Source organism: Perognathus longimembris, chromosome 9, assembly GCF_023159225.1.
Source record: "Perognathus longimembris pacificus isolate PPM17 chromosome 9, ASM2315922v1, whole genome shotgun sequence".
In the NCBI taxonomy this organism is placed as follows: Eukaryota; Metazoa; Chordata; class Mammalia; order Rodentia; family Heteromyidae; genus Perognathus; species Perognathus longimembris.
The window spans coordinates 20,890,783-20,908,397 of NC_063169.1; the positions used below are offsets into that span (position 1 = coordinate 20,890,783).

At 37.8% G+C, this 17,615-nt stretch overlaps 1 protein-coding gene across 1 annotated transcript in view; it reads right to left on the bottom strand.

Moving 5' to 3' along the window:
• Positions 1-10,513, bottom strand: part of Fut9 (fucosyltransferase 9) — a 146,637-nt gene extending 136,124 nt beyond the window's left edge. Inside the window, exon 1 of the mRNA XM_048353813.1 lies at positions 10,199-10,513. The gene's annotated coding sequence lies outside the window, so the exon portion shown is untranslated. The remainder of the gene's footprint in view (positions 1-10,198) is intronic.
• Between the last annotated feature and the right edge of the window lie 7,102 nt (positions 10,514-17,615).

Consider the following 17,615-nt stretch of genomic DNA (forward strand, 5'->3'; position numbering starts at 1 on the left):
CAGGAACTGATGTGAGCAGTAGACTTTGTAAAAGGAAAACATTATGTCAGAAAATGAAGGAAGAAAACCTTGTATATTTCAGGATAAACGGGAAATAAGTATATTCATTTTTAGTTTCTTCCTTCAAAGGAGGGAAAAATCCAGAAGCTTTAAGAATTTCAACTTGGGGGCTGAATAAAAATTAGAAGTCAATCTGGAGAATATAAATCTTTAGATGTTTACAACTGCTTTCTTATCTCTTTATCACATTCAAGTTGTTGTACAGGGGTTTCGATTGTACATGTCAGTTTATGAGTACAATGCATCTTGATCAATGTTACCCCTTTCCTCATTCTCCTCTATCTCTCCCAAACCCACCTATCCCCTCAATTTTCCTAGCTCCATATTTTGTCAGTCCTATCTTTTGATGACTAAGCACACTCTTGTGATTAACTTTGTGATTCTTTCCTCCTCTGCTAAAAGATTATAAGCAATCTTGCACTGTAAGTATAATATATTTGTTCTAAACTTTGACTTTTTGAGTTTCTACCCAAGGGAAAGATTCTTCATTCTTGGGTATCACATGATTAAAGTCATTTTATCATAAGGAAGTACCAAGGATGGACTTAAATGCACATCATAGCTAAAGAGCCTGCTAAAGCAAGCATGTATTGGAGCCATTTATTCTCATTGGGAGATAGTTTTCTACAAGTCTACCACACTTCTGTGCATTTTAAGAATCTCTACCTTTATTTTTAACTATTTTGAAAATATCTTTGTAAAGAAATAGTATAGGAAGCTAGAAATATCATCTACTCTGTAGTCAAGGGAGATGTGCTTTCTGCCCCAAATGAAAAGTTTTGCATTGCTTGTACTAGGAATATCTTCTTTGTAATGGGTAGGCCTCATCTGAATTACTTCGTGTTGCTTGGGGGAAACTGAGCTTCTAGTAACCAGTACCCAATAAAAATGCTGGTTCTATTACATAACCTATGCATAATCATTGTCTGTCATCTGTGATCCAGGACTCTAAAGTATGCTATGAGCATTTGTTGCAACTATGAAACATTTCTGTAATTAACTGGCTAAGAGTGACATCTAAAATCCTGATGAGATTTTGGTAGTTGGTCCTAAGTGTGAAGTGCTGACAGATACATCATTCCTTCCTTGACAAAGTGGAATGCAGGAGTTCCCTCTCCATATATCAAATATGAGGGAAGTGTATGGGGGATAAATAATAAATATGCTAGCCAAATTATATGTCCAACTGAATTATTTTAAGATAAGGATTAAGAAAGAGAGGCAAAGATACCAGGAAGTTGTCTTAGTTGTTGCTAATTCTCCTTTAAATGGAGAGACTCCCTGCCAATCTGGAGATCAAGTGTCAGTCTGCAACACAGTAATTTGGGCTATGGTTTTTGCCCCCTTAGGGCAATAAATAGAGAAATGTGCATGCACAAGTAGTGTAAAAGGGAAGCTTACCAAGATCCTTCAAACCATGACTGGTTCAAATGAGAAAATAACTGTCTCAGAATATGTTAATTATTAAGGAAAAATAACCAATACTAGTCCATTTCACAGCTCAATAAATCCTTCAATCTAACACAACAACATTAAATAAGTGGATAATAAGATTTGTCAAGTCTTTACAACTGTAAAGAATTATTTCTCTCAGGCAGAGAGTCATGGGGCGGGATATCTGTGGGAAATCTTGGATGAGGCATTGATTAGTATTTGAGCACTTATTTCTCTCAGTTGAGTTAGAAAGCTGGTCATGTTAATCTTGTGGAGAATGAGAAAAAGGTCACAGAAATCCAGATAAAATCTTGAGGTCACCAGCACAATAGAGAAAAGTTTTCCTCTCTCTGATGCTAAAACCAGTGAGACTGTAAGAGATACTATCTAGAAAATGGAACTGAAGCTACTTCAAATTAAGATAGGTTCCTTGAAGAAATTCAACAGCCTGCACCCACCAGAGGTGGAAAATTGTTTAACCTATCAACAACAGGCTATGGTTCTGAGTCATGGAATTCTCATGGTTGAAATAGTATCAGACACAAGTCTCACTGTCACTACAGTATTGAGTGGACCAGATAGACTCTAAAAATCTATACCTGAGCCCCTACCACATCCCCTGAAACTGAATATATATATATATATATATGCATATGTATATATTATTCACACTTTAATCCTCTCTACCTTCCCACCATGACCTCAGCTAATTCCAAAAGAGACATGGTTAGAGGTCAAACTATCCTTATACCTCCTAAGTATAAAAAACAAATATGAACTCATCCAAGTAAACTAAACTTTTAAGACATGTTGGATGCAGATACTAAAGTCATATTTTGACTTGTATCTAATGGAATGAAAAAAGACTCTCCAAGATTTAACTAATCATGGTTCACAGTGGGAAAAATAAAAAAGCACACAATCTACCATCTTGTGAATGAAATCCTGCAGGCCAATTCCAGGTACTAAATATTTTTTCTGCAAACAATTTTATAGTCAGTAAAGTACTCTGCTTATTTTCCATCATCTATTAAGAACCTAAGATGATTTATCACAGCTGAAGAAAACCCCATGTAGAGAAGTGCTAAAAGGCCATGTAAATCACTTCCAGGCCTTTCATCCTTTTGATTCCCAGAGAGTCCCACCAAAGTTCTGTAAAATCCCAGGAGGAGAAAACAGAACCACAAGCTGATTACACAATTGAAGGTAGTATGGATAGTAAGAGATAAGATACAGTACTCTTGCATGGCCAGTAGAAAGTATGTTGTGAATTAGAAGCTTACAATAGGTTATCTCCAACGAGAACCAACTTTAAGTCCCACAGACCAGCTGTTCACATAATTGAATCCATTGCACAATTAATCTCCTGGAATGTGGCCTTAGACTGTGACCGTTACATTTTGACTATATTACTGGCTTCCAAGACTCAAGACTAAGACACATTTATATGACTTGTCCCTAAAATACATTTGTAGTTCAAGTGACTATAAGCTGCCACAGGGTACCTTAAATTCCCCTGCCATTGTCATGAGCAGAAGGTGGATGTGAAAAGATCTGTTTCACAACTTTTACTATATACACAATGTCTTATTGGAGATAAACAAGATTTCCCATGCAGTGGCATTCACTCTGGGGTTGTCATATTTCTACTAACTGGGGTAGTAAGTAGTCTGACTAACTCTGGGCTCTGTGAAGTCACATTTCTGGGAAGTTTATGGGCAATTATATAACCTGTCATTACTTTGGCAACAAAGGTAAACTACATATTTCCATGCCTCAGAGACAAAATAGATGGCCAATATCTTATGGGAGTCTTTCGGTATTAGAGATTGTATGCTTCACTTGGAAATTTTAACTGAACTTTGGTGCTCTAAAATCAGTAATCCTGAGCGAAGCACAAAGCAATGTACTCTAAGCTGTAGACTACTCCCGACATTTGAGACCCTGTGTCCATAATTAACTATCTAAACAAGCTTCATTAATAGATATTCTTTAAGTTGTAAACAAGTCACACCCTAGTATGGAGGCTACTTCCCTAACACATGCACCTCTGGTGAAATGTAACCATTAATTGGCTATTTTCTCACTGAATTTGGCCAGCTGTTTTATTATGGGCTGGATCATATCAGACTCAGTGACTAATGAGGTGAGAAAAGATCTTCTGAACCTCACTTGTCAAGCAGAATTTTTGTGTTCAAACTAGCTCTCCTAACAGTTTAGAGGAAATTTGGCTCTACAAAAAAAAATGAGAATGAAAAAAGAAAAAGAAAAGAAAAGAAGCAAAGTAGCACTTTCAAATTGTTGCAAGGACCATAGACCAACTCTGCACTAGATCTGCCATGGTCCACTAAAATCACCTATGCATCTTAGTGGGTTAAATCTCACACCTCATAGTTCTTGAAGTTCAGTGGAATCAGTTATCTCACTACAGATCATTGCAATGCACAATCATTATCACCAACAGGTTTGTTTCTTCACTCATCTCATGTCAAATGCTTCTCTGATCTTCCTTGTTGCTAATTACATCACTTCATCTCTCTCAGGAACCTTCTTGATAGAAAAGAAGTAATGGAAATCACAAAGTAGCCAAGAATTCATAAGCAAAAGCAACAGCTTAGGAATTGTAAATATGTTCTCATTCATGTAAAAATCCAATATCAAAAATCTGTACTTTTCTCTATGTAAAACAAAGTTTAAATAAACCATATCCTATATAGAACAAGCTTTTCCTATAACATCATTTAGCCATGCTAAGAAGTTGTAGTAGCTATAATATTTTAAATTTTTACAACTATAGAAAGAACTGTGCAGCCTCATGTGCTTAAATGACATGTGACACATCTCTGGATTCCTTCATGAGTATGTATTTATCTTTCCAACTTTGTGTCAGCTTCCATTGCTATTACTAAGTATAAAATGACTAAATAAATTTTCTTTATCACAGTGAGAAGATACAGGGTTTAAATTACCTTTGAAATTTTGAACATACTTTCTCAAATAGTTCGTAAGCTAACCTATGGAAAGTACATATACATTCTGTATATTCTGATCCCTCCCTCTAAGCTCCTGAATATTCCCTTAAGACCTTGTCTTACAAAACAATTGACATCTCAAAACTAGGTTGCAAACAGAAAATTTGTTTATTTACTTTAGGAACTAACCTTCAGACTTAATTACCTATTGAGTTTATTAGTATGAAGGTAAGTATACCAATTTATATTTACACATATATGTATAATAAATTGCTGTATTATCCAAAAAATACTGTTGAAGTTAAAATTAATAAAGGAAGTAAACAGAAACAGGACTATTTTTTAAGGAATGGATTATTTCAATGTAAAGTTATAGCCATGGCATACCTCAATAATTTCACACAGACAAATTTAACTAAATTGCGTTCTTTTTAATTGGTCTTGGCACATCTTTGGCTGCCCAAGTTGAAGGTTTGCTGATGGCTCAGTGCTCTTTGTCATTTGTTTTCTGTGTCTCCAGTTAAGCACTAAGCTCTCTGGGGTCAGAGTTATTTATCATATGCATGCATGTATCTACTGTTGTTGTTTCAGTTCTCGCCATATAGTAAGACTTCATTAAATGTAGGCCAAATTGCACTCCAAAGAAATTAGGTCATGGAAGCCTTAGAGATGTAGTTCTCCTTTCAGACAGAGCTGCATTTTAATGGGTTGAAAGAAGGCCAATTCCTTCCACAAGGAAATCTAATGACAAGCTTCCCTCCTCTTCTCCAGAGCCAGGCCTCAAGCAGTTCAAGGTCATATAGTCTCCCAAAGTCCTTCAACCAGCCTCACATTAATACTTTAAAACAAGTATTGCTTTTCATCATGTAGTTGAGTTACGTACACATATAATCATGTTGTTCTTTTTAGATGAAATGACATTAATGAGCCATCATCACCAAGTTTACATGTAAGAGTTTATTTACTTAATATTTGTTTTATTTCTTTTACCAGTTCAGGGTCTTGAATTCAGGGCCTGGGCACTGTCCCTGAGCTTCTGCACAAGGTTAGCACTCTACCACTTCAGCCATGGCATCATTCCTGGCCTTCTCTGAGTAGTTTATTGGAGATAAGAGTCTCACAGACTTTCCTGCCTTGGCTGGATTTGAACTGCCATTCTCAGATCTCAGCCTCTGGAGTAGTTAGGATGACAAGCATGAACCACTGGCACCTGGCTTTAGTTTTTACCTAGTAGTGCTAACAGTTCCTCACTGATTTAGTAATTCAGTTTCACAATTCATTTGGCTAATAGGAAAGAGAAAGCTAAAAATGCCAGAATTTGTAATTGTGGATTTGGAACTTAGTGAAACAAATTTATTTTCCCTACCCAAAATAACCATGGTCTATGAGAGACAAAAATGAAAAATAGAAAATAAATGTGTGTATGCACAAACTTCCTCTGTATGATGTAAGGATTAAGTAAACATACAGATGAAACTATAAGAAGCTGTAGACTTATTTCTACTATTTGCTCATAGAAATCAACATCTAAAATTTTGGGGAATATTTTCAATCAATCATTTATAAATGCTTCTCTGTAAGTATCCATCCAATTCTTTTACTGGGAATGCAAATTGCACACTGTATGAGTGAATGATTTGTAATGAAAATTATTAAAAATATTTTAAGTGAACCCTTACAGTGTAGTTTATACAGAGGTTCTGAATCTTTAAACTGAAGAATGGACAGAAAGACTGGTTGCCTTCAAATGTGGTATTTACAAGGCCAGCATTGATATAGGCCTTGCAGAAACATAGACCTTTATTTTATTTCCTTTTCCAATTTCTTTAATAATAACATGGATGTTTCCCTTATTCCCTTCCTAAAATAAAATAAAGGAGAGCTTTTTAAAAAATTACTTTAGAGAATGACAGATACATCATGGAATCAGAAGATCTAGACTGCTATTTCTGCTCACCACTTAGAAAAATAATATGCTGTCCATATTTTCTAATCAATATCTAAATTCCATGACATCTTTTATTAAAAATATCAAGTATCCTGCTTGTAACCAGGCACCAATGACTCAGTCTTAAAATCCTAGCTCCTCAGGTAGCTAAGATCTGAGATTCAAGGTTGAAAGGTAGCTCTGGGAGGAAAGTCTGTTTTACTCTTTTCATCAATTAGCCACCAACAAAAAATCCACAAGTGGAGCTGTGCCTAAAGTAGTAGAGCCTTGACTATGAATGAGAAAGCTGAACTTCCCACTTGCTACTAAATGAAAAAAAGTATATTTTATACAAGTTATAGACAGGTAAAAATAGCAGAATTAAAATGGTTCTTTTGTAGGAATTTTAATTATATGTTAGAATTGATTAAGAACAGTATCAATTGGGTAAAATTACTGTAAATTTTGGGATGAATCATTATGCTAATTTTGAAATAGTTTGCAAATTTGATCTTTGAGAAGGCTTTAGCTAAATATGCCTTTATTGAATGAAGATAGAAGGATTAAGTATCATGACCATTTGTGCAATGGTTTGACATTAAGAAGTCCAATTTGGGAATTTTTAAATACATAAAATTTACATTTAATTATATATAGACTCTTACAAACTTGTAAATAAAAATGCAAAAAATGTAGATCAAACAACATGAGAAATTTACATTTATATGAAAATATTTTATGTGGTTATTCTTTAATTAAATCATCTTTTCTCCATAGAGTATTTAATTGTATGATTATCTAACATTATAATTTTAGATATTAGCATTTGTGCTGTTATTTCCAAGTTTTCTTTTAAAATTTATTTCAAAATTTCTTGACGTACACTAAATAATTTGATTATACAAATTTGTCATTGTGCCTCAGATTTTACAGAATGAAATCAGAGAACAAATTTATTTTTTAAGTTGCATTTTTATTACAGAAATCAATTATTTTTCTTTTTTAATTTTTATTGCTAGACTGATATACAGAGCGGTTACAGTTTCATATGTTAGGCATCAGAAATCAATTTATTTTTCTTAAAATTCAAATAGGAAAACAGCTGAAATCCCAAGTACCACAAAGTAGGATTTGTGTTTAGTTGCTTTTTCAGTTAATACATATAAAAATATTCCTGAATTTTATACTTTTTTTTCCATATCTCCTGCCTACTGTTTTCTCTTCCTAGTTCTCTTATCTCTCAGTCACATATCCATACCAAAATTGGTTCCCATGGAGTAGTTAAGCTAATGGTAACTTGTTGATGGAATAATAATTCATATCTTTTCCACAATACTTTCTATTTAACAAAGCAAACATTCCATTTTTACCTATCCTCTAGGTGGCATGTGATTATGAGCCTTATATAATACATAGCAATGATATCAGTATGCCTTCCCATCTTATGTGTTATATTTGACTGTTTTGCATAGACTTGCTAATGACAACAGCATTACATCCAGGAAGATGTTGTGTCTAAGTTCACCAAGAAATCTCAACAGAAATCTCTAGTAGACCAGTTTTCACTTTCTGAGACAATTCTGAGATCATTTTAATATTGCGACGTAATTAGGATTATGTTAGAATACACTGCTTTGAATTATCATCAGCAGTTATGGGTGACAGAGTATCAGTCAGCCTTATTCCTTGCTGTCTCTGTTGGGCAATGGCATGTCGCCTTTTCAATATAGACTCATTATGGCTCAACGCGGTGTACATACTAAACACTCCATTGCTACCTAAAAGGTACTATATTTAAAGAAAAATATAATTCAGCTTCCAAACTTACCTACTAATAACATGGCATGCCTACATGTGAACATTTACAGCCACTGCATATTTAAATATGCAACCCTGAATGTTCTTATTAATCAAACACCAAATGTAGCAGACCCAAATCACAAAAGTTAGAAAGCTAACAATAAAGTCATTATTCATAACCCCCATAGCTTCCCATGCAGCTGTTCACACTTACTGAGAAACCACACCTTGTCACTGCATTCCTGCTCATGTATACAGAGAATAGGGAAATATAACCTCAGAGTTTGAGTTAAAACAGTTTAAGACTGAAATTCCTAACAGTTGAGAAGAGGAGTTTTTAGGTTAATGCTCAGTAAGTGAATCCCTTTCTGTTTTCCTTTCTGATTTCTTGTATAATCACAGACTTGCTTCATTATGGTGAGAAAATATACATATTCTCTCTCCACCAACTCCAAAAGCAAGAATGCCAGCTTACTTCCCTACAATTGTTTATAGTAACACCAAGAGAAATATACTGACACTACATAAACCAATAGGGGTATCTTATAAAGTTTCTAAGTGTTTCTCAGTACACTTATCTGCACTCCTAGAATGAAACACTCCTATGCCCCAGGACTCTATAACATAAAATGCCCCAAGCTCATGGAGATCCTCGCAACTTGTTTTTAAAACACCAACCACAGGCATTTGGAGGTCTTTATTTTAATGCAAGATAAATTACAACAAAAATATAAATGAACCCCCTCTTCTCACTGGAGCCCTCCACTCCTTCGGATCATTCATTGCACACAACTACTTTCTCCCAATCGACTAGAAATAAGAAAACTGTAAACCCAGTTTCCAAAGAAAAGGCTTCTGCTTTAAGCAAACTTCTACAGAGATAGTGTTCAGGTGATAAGCTGCTGCACCACTCTACTAGCATCAAGACAATACCAGAGCTTCCAGATATAAGGCTTTCTAATCTTCCAATATCCCCCTGTCAGCTTAAACCTAAAGAAAAATAAGGGCTTTGGCTTACTGCTATTTCAAAGAAGACTTAAAAGAGTCACTGTAGTACTACCCTCTTCTTCAAGGGGGGAAAAATGCTTCCTATTCTCTGGAGTCGCTGGGCTATTTGATAGTGTTTCTGCTGAAGGATAGTCCAGGGTCCAGTCAGGTACTCAGTTCTCAACCAGAAAGGAAGGGGTCAGATAGGGGCGTTCCCTCTGCTCAGCTAAGAAGCCTGTTAATGAGTAGAAGGAATCTAGGCAGTGCAAATAGTTCTCCGTCTTAAAAACCAAATAACAAAGTTTGGTGCCACAAGGTATGTTATTTCTGCCTTTCTCTTCCCACAACCAAGCGATCCGTCCCTAAATAGCCCAAGTGCAGGATAAACATTATTCTGTACATACATACATCTGTGCCTGGGATGACCGCGTGTCAGTCTCCCGAGGTGTGTCAGAAAAGCTGGGGAGGCAGCATGGTGACAAGGAAATGAGGTCAAAATTCACCGGGAGGGCCCATCCCTCTGGGGGAGGCTGCGGTGACGGGACAGTGGGCGCTGGAGACGGGCTTCGGCAAGGGAGGGGAGGCGGGTCAGGACTTTGTTGGAGAAGCTCCGTGGGCGCGAGAGCGCGAGAGAGTAGGCACAGGGGTGGGGGCAGTTCGCACCCAAGCAGAAGGGGAAATTCGGAAAGCAGGTGGTGCGAGGCCGATGGGGGCAGAGAAGACCCGGTTTAGGCTGAGACAGGCTGGGTTTTTCTATGGGGATCCACGAGCCTGAAGGTGAGGCAGGACCAGGAGCTGCAGGCAGCTGTGACTGCGAGGGGAGAAGGTTCAGGTCGCCTGCAGGTGGAGTTGGAATCCAACATCCCCTGGAGGACCTAGAAGCAGTACCCTCCCGAGACCCCTCTGTGTCCTAAGCCGGGGGATCCCCGCAGGTGGTTTGGGTTGCCTTTCCAATCTATAGCTGCCTGCGCTCCCAGCTTGGGCGCCCGCCACCCAGCGCGCTCTCCGGGCTACTCACCGATCCTGGGGCGAAAAGCGCCATCCGGGGCGCGCGCGGAGGCTGCGCGGCGCAGGCGGCGAGCAGGGCCGGGCGGCGGTGGCGGCGCTGTCCTAGTAGCGGAGCTGCAGTCGGGGGACCCCGAGGCAGCTCCGGCGGCGGCGGGGGAAGCCGAGGCTCTGGGCAGGGAGCACCGGGGACGTGGAGCTGCTGCGCCTAGCGCGCTCTCTGCCCATCTCCTTCTGGGCTGAAGCGGCTGCGGCCACTGCCGCGGAAGAGCTGGGAGGCAGGCGAGGGGGAGGGGAGGAGGCACGCGGTTGGAAGGGAAGGAGGGAGGGAGAAAACGGGGAGGGAGGGAAAAGAAAGGAGGGAGGGGGTGCGAGCCTGGAGAAGACGGGGAGATGATCATCCAGAGTTGGGAGGATGGAGGGAGGGGCCTAAGAGCCCAGCCAGGGCTCCCACCGAATGAGATGAGAGAGGAGAAATGAGGCTGAGGGGTTGCCCCCCCCCCGCCCTCCTGCTGTCCCCTTGGCGCCCTTTCCTTGGGCTCTTCCTCCGGTGGCTCAGGCTTGGGGGTACCCAGGCTCGGCCGCAGCCGCGGGGATTCAGCGCGCTGGCGGTGTTAGTGCGGAGTTGGGAGGCGGCCACCCGACAGTCCTCCGCGCCACCGGCCTGGGCACCTGTGCGCGCCCACAGTGTCAGCTCCATAGCTGTGGCTCCCACCCGCGCGCCGACCCTTCCCGCTCGCCCCTTTCCTGCTGGATTGCTGCCACCATACTTGTGAATCCATGACATCTCTGTCCCCCCACCCCCTTTTCCCCAGTGGCTGTTTGTTTCCCTGGGCGCTTTGACACAGGCTGTCCGACCAGAAGGCGCCAGCAGGGAGCTCAAAGCAGGCAACATTCGCGGGCCCCATGGAGCTCCTGCCTGGCCAGGGGGGATGCGTCTGCGGCAAGGTTGCCTGGGCATGGCTGGAAATGTTTGTCATTAAGGTTGATCAGCTAAAGAGGAAACGTTTGCGCGCGAGCGCGCGCGCGCGCGCACACACACACACACACACACACACACACACAGAGAGAGAGAGAGAGAGAGAGAGAGAGAGAGAGAGAGAGAGAGAGGTTTTGAATGGATTACCTAGGGCTACATTACTGATGATCTAAAAAGGTTTTAAGTGTGAAGGGCACACTTCAGTCCATTCTCTGGGTCTTGATTACCCACCTCCCTTTACCGAACATCCTTTTAAAAAACAAACGAAGGCACAGATGATCACGTTTAATAGAAAGATTCCCTCTACCTTTTAAACATAGACCATTCACGCACACGCACACATGCATTTCTCTGACGTTGGCTTTGCTTTCTTGTGGATTTTTGTTTGCTCCATTGGACTGTAAAGCTCATTGGACTGTATATTCGCAAACTGCCAAGCTTCAAATGCAGCTAAATACTATATTTAGTGCCCCGTACACATACAAGATCCAGGGAATAAACTCACACATTCAGTAAATGTTTAAAAAATGGGGAATTTTTGACTAATTTCTCTGAACATAATTTTGTTTCGTAATCCTCACATAATAGTGGGGGTAGGCAGGGAGCCAGTACTTTACGTGTGTAAAAGATATGACTAGAAAAAAGAAGTCTAAGTAAGCTAACTCTCACTTTTAAAGAAGCTAACTCTCCTCAAATAATATACAAGGTGATCAAATGACTCCCTTTCTGAGACCTGGAGGAAAAGAAGTTTTGATTTCATGTAGTGTGTGTGTGTGTGTGTGTGTGTGTGTGTGTGTGTGTGTGTGTGAAAGAGAGAGGTAACTAGAGCAACGTTTAACAAAATGAAGTAATTTTTCATTTCCTGAAGAGCCAGTGTTATAAAAGTATAAAAGATTTGAGTCTCTAGCAGAAATAAGTTAGGCATTTCATTTTACATAAGCATGTCTTACATAATGAGTGTACACATTTGAAAATAAATTACACTCTCAGTTGTAAATGGCATGGAAAACCACTTTAATGTATTAAGAAAATCCTCTCTGTCTTTCTGCAGACCTTCACATGGGAAAACAAAATGCTAAATGTAAGTGATACAGTACTAGTTGGTGGTATGGATACTCCCAACTTGATGGACTTGTTCTCATTGAGTAGATATGCTAATGAAAATATTCAGCTTACTTCTTCTTAGTGATCTAAATGAGAGCATTTCCTCATTATGGGAACAAATTATTATATCTTCCACCTCTGCTTTAAAACGCATATGCTGCTGTGGCCAGATCCCAGTCTTTCAAAAAATACAGAAGATGATTAGTGAACACCTACAGTGTATTCATTCCTTTTTTTAAATTAATATTGATGAGTAGTATATTTTATAAATGCCCAGTAACTACTTGAGAAAGAAGTAACCAGGGTTTTGTTAAATTTCCCATTTTCTTATAGCTGTCTCTTATATCCCTCAGCATTTTCTTGGCAAGCTAATTTGCCTTTGAGTCTTTGAGTATCCCCTCCATTTGATTATGAAATGGAAATAGACTCATGTGAATACTCACACTTTTTGACTGTGAAATGTTAAAGAGCAGAATGCAAAATTAAATTCCTTAATGTCGAGCAAGAAGAAAGTAGACTTTTAGCACACAGTTAAGTGAACTTCTAACTTTCACACCAGTGGACCTCCTCAATACTTATGTCATCAGAAGCAAGAGTAGGGAGATGGCAGTTGAAATGGCATTATAGTTCTGCTAGTGGCTCTGGATTTCAATTAGGTTCAGTTAGGAAGATAAAAATGTTTTAGTCACCTCCATCCAAGCCTCCTCCTTTGTACTCCTTTCCCTTCCTGTATCTGTCTGTATTATTGTGAATTGTGCATTATCACAGAGGAAGCAAACAGAATTAAATGAATAAAATTAAAGCTTCACACTAACACAGGCACTTTGAATTTGCTTAGTTGAACACTGTCTCTTACTCTGAAGTATTATGAAATCAGAATGGCTCACAATCCTGTTGGAATAAATCTGGCACTGGAAATGGGAGTTGTACAGGAAAATAATTCCTCAATTTAGTACTTATTTCATGGAACCTCCTTCTGTTAAACTATAATGTTATTCTTCAAGGACAGCACAGTAAAGAAAATTGCTCATGAAGATTACAGGCCAATGATTTCATTAAAATAATTTGTTATTTAAAAGGTGCTGAGTGAAGGCAATGATAATGATTCAGGCCCAAAGAAGGAAGACTTAATTCAATGATAAGCATTAAAGTAACAGAGATAAGAGAAAATAGATTGGATTATCAGCTTTGAATGTAGACAATGTTGAAAAGAAAAGGAGAGACGAGGGTTGATAAAAACAAAGAAAGACAAATCTATGATTTACGTGCAAAATGTGGACTATTTGGGGTGAGGAATCAGTGGAATGGAGACAGGTGAAAGGAGAAGGTGAAGGATAAATTATGAGCAAAAGTCTTTAAATGTATGTATGGAAATAAAACAATGAAACCAATTACTATTGGTTGGTCGAGGCATATAGCGACCAAAAAGAAGAATTGAGGGTGTGAGTTCCATCAGAGAACATTAGATGTGTGTATGGAACTATCAAAATAAAAACCTCTTTAGAAGGAAATGTACACTAAAGAAGAATATTGCACTAAAATAAATAAATAAACTCAAATTTGTTGCCATGTTAAATAAAAAAGAAAGAAGGAAACACACTGGCAGCTCACTCCTCTAACCATCCCTATTTGGCCACAAATATCTAGCTCACGCCTAAAAGCCTTACCTCCAATGAACCAGCAAAAAACTGCAGTGGAGCTGTGGCTCAAGGGGTAGCAAATTAGCCATGTGTTAAAAATCCAAGTAAACTTGCGGTTCTGAGTTCAAGCCCCAGTACTAGTATGGAAAAATGACATAAATATGGATGTTTTTCTAAACCAGTGAAAATTTTGGTAAGCCTTAACTTTTAAAACTAAGTGTCTACATTGAGAGTGTCTACCAAGTGAGAAATACAATAATTGATACATACCATTAAAGTTGTGGAGACTTTTGAAAACCATAGTGTACTCCATTATCTGTTCAACACTAATGAAAATATGGACTAAAGATAGTGTGCTGACAGTGGCCAAAAGTACCTGGCTCCCTTTGTCTTCCTAAAGGAAATATGAAAGCAATGATGACAGAGAAAATGTCCACCACCATTTCTCTGTTCAGCAAAACCCAGAGAAACACAATCTACAGTTTCTAGTGCATGTATGAATGCCAAACCTGGTAAGCTCAAACATCTCATAAGAAAAAGTAGGAAGAGCATAGGGTAGGTCCAGTGAGATCTCACCTTACAATGTATCAATAAAATTTGTACTTCTGAAAAGTGAGAATTCACTTGGAAGTGAACTGTTTATTTTCCTTCATTTCCATGGATTCAGGAACAGAAAGTGAGCTATAATTGCACATGAACAAAGAAAATAAAAGCATAGAAGAGGAGAGCAGACTTTGTTGTAGCTAATCTCACAAAACCTAAGAAGAATAGGATTCTTGAACTGATCTGTGCCCCTTGACTCATGAAACCTATGTTCCCTCTTTGCAGTGAGCCATGTGGGAACTGGAATCCATAGGTCTCATGACAGAAGCTAATGTGGCTACATTTTGCAGCATGTAATGGTGGGATACATGGAGGTTAGATGGAATAGCAGGATTTACAGAAAGCATCCTATTCCTATAGGGCACCAAACACCTATAGGAGTTGATCTTTCTAAATTCCAGAATACTCTCCCTTCGCGAAGAGAAAATGTAACTCAGTTAATTTTGAGTAATTTCAAACTGGACATTATATCAATTTGCAAACAATATAAGACTTCAAGAAGAGTAATGAGATGATTTGTTGAAAAATGTATACTATAACAATGTGTCCCATAGAGCAACTAAAAAATTCTTAATATTCTGCCATGAGTTTTTATAGAGGCAGGACACAGGCTCTGCCTGAGCAATAAATGGTATAAGGCATAATGCAAAGTCTTGCAGGATGAGACAATGGAGAATGGTTTCACACAGCTGGCAAACTTAGAAAGGATCTGGAAAAATAATAGAAGAACCATGAATTCATTGTACTCATAATCTGACCTATGGAATTATAACACCTTTGTACTACATCATCATCATCATCATCATCATCATCATCATCATCATCATCTGAAAATGGAAGAATTAGTATAAAACAGACAGTGAGATAAAATAAGGAAAAGAGAGCAGAAATGATAAAAGCTAGTGAAATGAGTGGAACTAAAGTGTAACAGGATAAGAGAATATAAATGATGAAGAAAATAGGTAAAAGGATTTCAATAGACACATTGCTTACCATAAATCAGAAAAGCAACTAATGGCAAAAAAGAGAATAGTTAAATATTTTACTAAGGAAAGAAACATTCTTGACATGAGCAGCAATACTGTAGTCCAAAATAAGAAACTATATATACTTTAGAGCCTGAAGTTCATTATTAATAGAAGCGTTAATATCAATAATCTGTATGTATTTTATATACATAAAATAAGTACAGATAGTAAAGGTTATGTATTAATGTTTCACACCAGTGTTACCAAGCATCAATGCAAAATCCTTGGTAAATTATTAATAAATAAACCCTAACAACATATATCTACGTCAACATGAAGCATATACATTTTACTAGAATGTGAGGCTCTTAATATGGAAGAAACTCTATTACTTTTTTAATGATTATTTTATTGTCAAGATGATGTACATAGGGGTTATAGTTATATATGTAAGGTTGTGATTACATTTCTCATCAAACTTGCTATCTCTTCCCTCATTTTTCTCCCACCTTCCCTCCTACCCAGTTCCCCACCCCACCCCGAGTTGTACAGTTAGTTTATAGCATTTTTTCTTGTAAATATTACTGTTGCACTGCTTCTCCTTTTACCCTTTGTCTAAGCATTTTGATGCTTCCCTTCCCTTTCCCTTTGGTACGCAGCACAATCAAATACAGTGACAACAGGGGCTAAACTAGAGAAGATAAATAAAAGAAAAAATAAATAATTTTACACAGTATGAGAAACTATATTACTTAATCTGTTTTCTTCTTTATAAAATGAAATTAAACTATCAGTACCTTTCTTATAAGATATTTAAAACAATGATTAGAAAAGTTTATCACATGTCAAACATTTAGTAAGAATGCCTGGAATACAGCATGCAAGCCATTCCTGTTATCTGTTGTATTTGTCAACATTTATGAGATATTAAAATAATGGCTGTGCTTCTGGTAATAAAATAAACCCTGTTTTTATTTCCTTGACTAATAAACACCTTGTGTTGATTTATTAATATTGCACTCATCTTTGGTTCTTTCTTCTTTCTGTTGTGTTTTATGTCTTCTCCTTCTTGTGTATCATTATTAATATCCTGCTAAAATTGATTTAAAAATTCAGAGAGTACTTGCAACCAACAACCTATTTAAAAAATTTCCAATTATAATAGTAGTATATGAATGAATGCATTATCTTTAAAGATAGATTGTATTTTTAGAACCGTTTTAGATATATAGCAAGATATAGTAAAACATAGAGTTTCATCATTCTCCCTTTCTCCATATATATACAACATTCGCTCCCATTACCCACATCTTTCACCAGAATGACATGTTCAATGAACCTATATTAACACATGATTACTACCTATAGTGTACATTATGATTGACTGTTGAAGATGAAAGTTGTAGATTTGATGCATTTTAAAATTTTATAATACATATCCATTGTAGTAGTATACAGAATCGCTTCAGTATGCTACAGTTTTGTATTCTATCTATCTCTCTCTTTACCTCCAACCTTGAAAGTTCCTGCTATTTTTCCTATCTCTGTATAGTTTTGCTTTTCCAAAGTGTAATGTAGTTGAAATTTTACAGTATATAGCCTTTTAAGCTGGCATCTTTCCCTTAGATTTATGAGTTTGTTTCTCTTCTTTTATTGAGTACTTCTGTCTATACCAAAATTTAATTATCCAACTGCTATTGAAGGACATCATGTTTGCTTCTAAGTTTTGAATAAAATTATAAACACCAGTGTGAAGTTTGTTGCATGGGTGGGAGTTTGCTACTGTTTTTGAGAAAGTATGAAAGACTGCTAGATCATTTGGGAAATGTGTTTTTTTGCCATCCTTACCTCTTCTTCTCAGAAGTCTCTCCTCTTCTCCTCTTCATTCATCTACTCCTTTCTCCTTGGGGCCCACCCCACTTGTTTTGAATACCTTCTTCCTGGTGCTTTATTTTGCTGAACTTTGATTTTGCCTTTCTAAGGAATTATACTATTGAGATCTTCCTTGAATCTACCCTTTCACTCAGTACACTTGTATATACTTGTTCCCAGCCAATGTATTTACTTACAAGTTTATAAACTAAATCTAGCTTCCACATATAAGAAAAACATGGATCCTTTGTTTCTCTGGGCCTG